The sequence below is a fragment of the Cicer arietinum genome, chromosome 6, assembly GCF_000331145.2.
Source record: "Cicer arietinum cultivar CDC Frontier isolate Library 1 chromosome 6, Cicar.CDCFrontier_v2.0, whole genome shotgun sequence".
Taxonomy (NCBI): Eukaryota; Viridiplantae; Streptophyta; class Magnoliopsida; order Fabales; family Fabaceae; genus Cicer; species Cicer arietinum.
The window spans coordinates 24104657-24111636 of NC_021165.2; positions in this window are offsets into that span (position 1 = coordinate 24104657).

Sequence of the window (6980 nt, forward strand, 5' to 3'; positions counted from 1 at the left end):
TCCCTACCTATTACTTTTACAACATTAATTGATTCATACATATTAAAAGAAAATCCTAACATATAGTAGCATGACTACTAATAAACTATAGACACGTGTTTATATGTCTCTCTATTATCATATTCATAATCAAACAAATAATTCCTTGGAGCACATGGTGATGTGATTTCATTGAGTGCAGTAGTATAAATAAGTGGTCTTTTTTTTTTTTAGTTATCCTTAGATGTTCTCGTGTAGGTACAATATGGGTTGGTTATGGACAAATTCTTTCTCTACCTATTACTTTTACAACATTAAATGATTCATACATATTAAACAAGCAAGGATATCATAAAGGGGATTTTGATTCAAATTTGGCCAAACAAATACAATAAGTACAAAAGCAAAATATCTCAAAAACAAATAAATATTTATTCTATTATACTCTTTTTTATCAACCTTATTAATATTGCATATTTTTAACCTTAAATTCAATCGAGTCATCGATTTTTTTACATAAAATTATAGATTCTCTTTCAGTTAAGAAGTCACTCTAATTTAACCATTTGTTTTTATAGTAGATCTATGAAATATTCGTACAAGTTTAGATCTTTTGAATCTATAATTGAATTAATCTTCACTCAATTGTATATAGTCACATTTAAAAAAAATTCACCCTTTTTCATAAATATGCGGACTTTGTTATGTTACATTTAGTTCGATATGCCAAACTATGAAGTTTGGAACCATCAGAGTCCATTTATGAGAGAAAGAAAGAAATAATTTAGTAATTAAAATATTAAATATATTATTTTATTTTTTATTTTTCTTTCATAAATACTTGAAGAGAACTCAACTTTACAATATTTTCTTGGAGTTTTTAGAGTTTGTATTTGCAAAAATACGTGAGATAATATTATATGTAAGTTTTTAAATTTTATTTATCATAAATAAAACCATATTGTAATTCAAAAACATATCATAAATTTAAAATAAGGAACAACCTCTATAAAATCATAAAAACATTTTAAGAATAACTTAAAATAAAAATTATATTATAATGATATTTTATTTTAAATCTTAAATATATTTAAATTTATAATTTTTTCAAAAAATAATTAGACATATTATTCTCAACGCGTCTATTAATAAATATATATATATATTTGATCCAATAAATTTAATACAATTGACATATTTTTATATATTCTACATTAAATATATGTTAATTAAGGACAAATTCAGAAATGTATAAGACAAAAGCTACATTAAATGTAAGTAATAAATATTTTTACAAGCTCTTTTAATAATAAATGTCGCATAAATAATCATAATAAAAGAACATAATAAATAATATACAAGGGGATATTTATATTATTAATAAGTGAAATATAAATTTCAAAATATATTAAAAATAATAATTACTAGTATATTGCTGAAAATATAAATAAATAAAAAACAATTTAATATTAGGTTCATTTGTTTAAGATTTTTAAAAAGTGCTTTTTACTTTATAATTTTTATGAGAACTTATTTAAAAATAGTATAAGTTGTTTTAGATTTATTTTTTATCGATAAAAAAATTAATTTTGAGATCCAATTACTTATATATTAATTATTAAATATTTTAACATGATAAATCACATTTTATGTTTTAAAAATGATTTTTATGAAGAACTTCTCAAAATAGCTTTTTATTTTAATCATTTTTTGAAATTTCATTATCTAAAAAACTTGTAGCAAATAGATGAAATACTTAAAATTATATTTTAAGATAAACTATTTAAATCATTTTTTCATTTAAAGCTTTATATTTAAATTATTTAAAAAAATTTGTTATAACATAAAAATAAAATACTACCAAAATCATTTTTAGAAAAATGTTAAACAAATGGACCCATTATTTGTGTGTTGGAGGTGGCTTTGCCCGTTTCTCAACTTCGACCTCGACCTTTATTAAAGCTTATTAACCACATGATCAATCCAATCAATAATTACTCTATTGTAGTTTGGATCAAATGTTTTGCGTTCCTGAATTTTGTACATGTTGATTTAAATAGACAAAAAATTTAAAATTGAAAAAGTGTGTATGATGGGATTTGTGTTGGAGTTGATTGAAATCAGTCTCACATTATCTAACAGGATATATTAGGGTAAATGAAGAGGGGAGACAAAACTGAACATATTGACTTTAGTTATTCGTTATGAGATACACCTGAAGTAACAAAGTCAATTATAAGGAATGGGGGTTTGAATTATAATTGCCCCTTTTAAAAATTCTTGTTTAAAACTGAAAGTTTGACTCAAGATTGATCTTGGTTATAAATGAAGATTGATCTTGGTTAGTAGAAAGCAACAATATCAAATTAATCAACATGAAATCTGATTGTATAGCATAAAATAAACAGAGATAGAGATATAGATAATCACGCAAACATGTATCTTGGTTCACCCAAACACGGGTTACGTCCAGTCCTCACAAATGTGAGCTTTTCTACTATGTGCTCAAAGGCAAGATTGTTCTTGGTTGTTGCAGAATTTTTCACAAATCAATCTTGATCTTTACACTGTTTCTACCTTTCTACCTAGAAAGGATTTCTTCAAGTTTACCTTAACTATTTCAGAAAGGATTTTTCGAACTACCTTTTAAAACAATAAAGGATTTTACAAACTACTCAAGTTTATGTTGACACCATAACCTTGAGTTTACAAAGTGATGATTTAAAGAAGGTTTAGAATCTGGGTATTGCTCAACTCTTATTTGAGAAATAGATTCTGTAAATAGGACTCAGTTGGTACTGATTCTAACACAACACAAAGTTTTAGAAACTGCAAGCTAAAGAATGATTTCGAAGCACTTGAGTGTGATTGAATGATTGATGCTTTTCTTGGCACTTTGAGTTGTGTATTATTCTTTATCTTTAAGCTGTATTTATAAGCTTCAATGGAGCTTTAGGACAGCTCACATATCCATTGAAAAAGAGCCAGCTGTCATAAAGGAGTGGTTGGATAAAATCAGTCATAAAGCAAGAGCGATTATGCTGAGTCCAGGAACGTGCTTGACATCCAAGATCATTGTTCGAATTGGTTGATGATGAACTGACTTGTACTTGTGGTTGTCAGTTGTTCTGAGTTGAGTACTTGCTTTTCAGTCACGTGTGCAGGTCTAGATGACAAGTATAATCAGTAGCGCACTTTACAGTATGTACCTTTGTACTTGCACTTGCCTCACATAAAGAATGATCTTGCTTTAATCTTAAAACTGAGCATGTCTTTGATTCTTCGAAATTCTTGAATAATCATGACTTAGATTGATCCTTGCTTATTCTAGATGAGGATATGAGATCAATAATGTTTCCAGGATTCAATCTTTCACAAGGAAATGATTTTTCTTATTTCTGCCATAAACGAAGATCGTTCTTTGTTCTTCAGCAATAATCCAGGATCAATCTTCGTTTCACTGTTTTATGCTTTCTTGATTTTAATGAGTTCTTCTTTGTATGCTTTGATACCTATCTTGTTTAATTCACTCAAATACACATGTTAAATACCAAAACACTTAAAATCATAATTAGAATTCTTTAATTAATCTTTTGTTTAATTATCATCAAAACAATAAATTGAGATTTTGTCTTAACAATCTTCCCCTTTTTGATGATGACAAAACATGTTAATCTAGATTTTAATTTTGATTCTAATAATAATTCAGAGAGCTTTTTATTTAAAAAATCCCCTTCAATATGTGCTAAAAACATTTGAACCAAATAATGATATTTCATTCATATCGCAAAAAGATCTTTCGATCATTACAGGATGGTTCAAAAACAAAAAACATACAAGCAAATAACTACATATCAGTCTTTAAAATCTAAACATTTCTCCCTTTTTGTCATAGCAAAAAGGAATAGGAGAATAAAACTGAAAACAATGAATCAGAACGACAACGATGGGGATGATCCTTCAGATGATGGAGACAACGAAGGCTGAGGAATGTCGGGAAATGTTGGAGGAGGATTTGGCATAGGTGGTTCAAGACCAAGCTTGGGGGAAAGCTGATTTGCCATCCAGTCTCGCAGAATTGCATGCTCTTTATCTTGATGAGCTTGGCGGGCAATAATGGTTTACAATGCAACAAAAATTCTAGGAATATTCTTACACGCCCTTGATGATTCCCTCTCTAGTTTAGTCCTTTTTGAAAGACACTGTTGGTCATCTTTTGGAGTGCTTTGGGAAGGAGTTGCAGATGTACAAAAAGTGGATAAAGTGGCAAAAGTGGTGTTGAGGTGAGGAACAGAGGTGGGAGCGGAATGAATGGGAATAGAAGTGCCAACTGTATCGGAATCAGGAAAAGCCAAGAATTGACTTATTCCAAAGATTGATGAGGTGGTAGTTTCTTGGGGTGAAAGGTAGATGGGAGACATTTTTGAAGTGGGATGAATTGGAAGTGTAGAACATACAACACCTGGAATAGATGGATGTATTTCAGATGGAAGTGTTGGAAAACAACCGGAAACGAGGAACGTTCTTCAACATTTTGTTGAGCTGAAGAATGTTCTTGTGGTTCAGTTTGTTTGTGAGAAAAAGAGATTCGGGAAGACCTTTTTCTTTTGCTGGTGGGAGAATTGAAAACAGGTTGCGGTGAAGGTGGGATGGTGGGAATCTGTTTCATGTGGGATATGTTTTTGGATGAGAATTTGGAGATTTTGATAATTGAGGATTCAATGAAAAGTGGAAGCTTAAAGTGTCTGAAAATTTTGGAAAATACCATGCCATAAGGAACAAAATTCCTTTTATAATCCTTCTTGATGGCAGCAATCATATGTTGGATGATGAGATGGGGCAGATTTAACTTCTTGCAATGAAGAAGATGATAGATGACAATAGCATCATTATCAGAAACAAATTCATGACTGCCACAATGAGGTAGAATGTTGTGTTGGCTAATATTGTTAAAAAAATTTGGAAGTGGTTTGAGATCAGCTGAGAGACATTTTGTGGATCCATCAACAAACAACTCTTGGAACATAGCTTCTTTTGAAGTGTGTAAGGTTGTGTACCAATCTTTTCCATAGATTGTTAATCCTTCAAACGGTAACTTCAAAATGTCAGCCAAAATTAGAGGATCAAGTCGAATCTCAACACCTTTCAAGGTTGAGACTATGAGAGACTTGTGTTCAAAGGCTTCGGCTTTGCAGTAAAATGCTCGGATTACTTTTGGGTAATGACAATCAGAGATTTTCATAAAATCAGTCCAGCCAAGAGCATCAGTATGATGTTGGATGGAGATTCCTTCGATTTGAAGATTTTCAAAGTAAAAAACCCATCCAATACCAATCGGACGTTGAGCCTATTTCTCAGAATGTATTTTCTGGATTTTGGTAGAAATCAGAGGTGGAATATGCATTTTTGAGAAAGAGGATTTAGGATTTGTTGGTGTGGAAGCTTTTGTGGTGTTCTGGGTCGGAGATTTAAGAGGAGAACGTTCATTGGTTGGTGGTTTGGGTGAAGATCGTTCTTGAGGTGAGGATCGTTCTTGAGGTGAAGATCGTTCTTGAGGTGAAGATTGAAAGGAAGAACGATCTTGAGTTGAAGGTTGAGAGGAAGAACGTTCTTGTGTTTGGAGTGGAAATGAAGATCGTTTTTGAGATAGGTTCTGCTGAGATTTTTTAGGGATTTTGAGTTATTTCGAGGCCAAAAACTGTGATAGTATGGAGGGAGATTTGGTTTTAGGTTTTTTTGGTTGAGATTTTGTGTGTTTGGTTTTGGTTGGAAGGTATTTAGAAGAAGAGTTTGGGGTTTTTGAAAGAGGTTGTGGAATTTCTGATGATTTTGAAATTTGTGGGGATTTAGGTTTTGAGGACTGTGAAGTATGAGCAGCTTGTGAGTTGGGATTTTGTGGAGCTGGTGAAAGTTCATAATCATCATTAGAAATTGTGTAAATGGTGGCGTCAACATTTTTGGTTGTAGAGGTTCCAATGCCTGCTTGAATGCGCATTGATCTTCGTTGTGAGGATGAGGTGCTGGATCTAGGGTTCATAGTTTTTCAAAGATGGGGTGGGCATTGACTAAAGGAAGGGGTGGGACATTGATAGAAAGGAGGAAACTTAGTTGAGAGAGGTTGAGAACATGGTTCAGAGGATGTGTGTGGAGGTGTTGGTCTGGGTGAAGGAGATGGTGAACGGATTGGAGATGGAGATGGTGAAGGTGATAGAGATGATGGTGGTGATGATCTGGGATTTTTGTATGCCATTGTTTTTGTTCGAGCCATTTTTGAAAATAAGGACAGTTTGAGGAAGAACGAGAAAGTGCAGAAAACAGTTTTGAAAAATGAAAGATGTGAAGATGACCGTTTTTGATGTGTTTGCAGTTGATTAAAAAGTGGATGGAGTGCCACGCGTGTGTTTGATATCATAGGGTAGTTGAGCATTGGGAAGGAGGAGAGAGAAAACGTGTAGTTGAGTAAAGTATGGGTAACCGTTACTTTTTAAAAGCAGTAGTCGTTTCAGATGAAAATGGGTGATTTTAACAGTTAGTGATGATGAAACATGAAGATCGATCTTGAGCGGTATGGCAGAAACGAAGATCGTTCTTCGTTATGACCAGAATGTTCTGGTTCGTTTTTTAACGATCCTGGCCAGGATTTTTGACGATTTTTAGTCGTTCTTTGATGAAATTGAAGCTTTCTTCAACAAGGGGTTTTGTGAAAATATCGGCTAATTGATTATTTGTATCAACAAAGATTAATTCAATTTCCTTTTTACTTACATAATCCCTAATAAAGTGGTGTTTTATTTCAATATGTTTTGACCTTGAATGCTGAATAGGATTTTTAGATAAATTAATGACACTAGTATTATCGCAATATATTGGGATATGAGAGTACCGAACTGAATAATCTTCAAGTTGATTTTTAATCCATAAGACTTGAGAGCAACAGTTCGCTGCTGAGACATATTCAGCTTCAGTGGTTGATAGAGCAATTGTGTTTTGCTTCCTACATG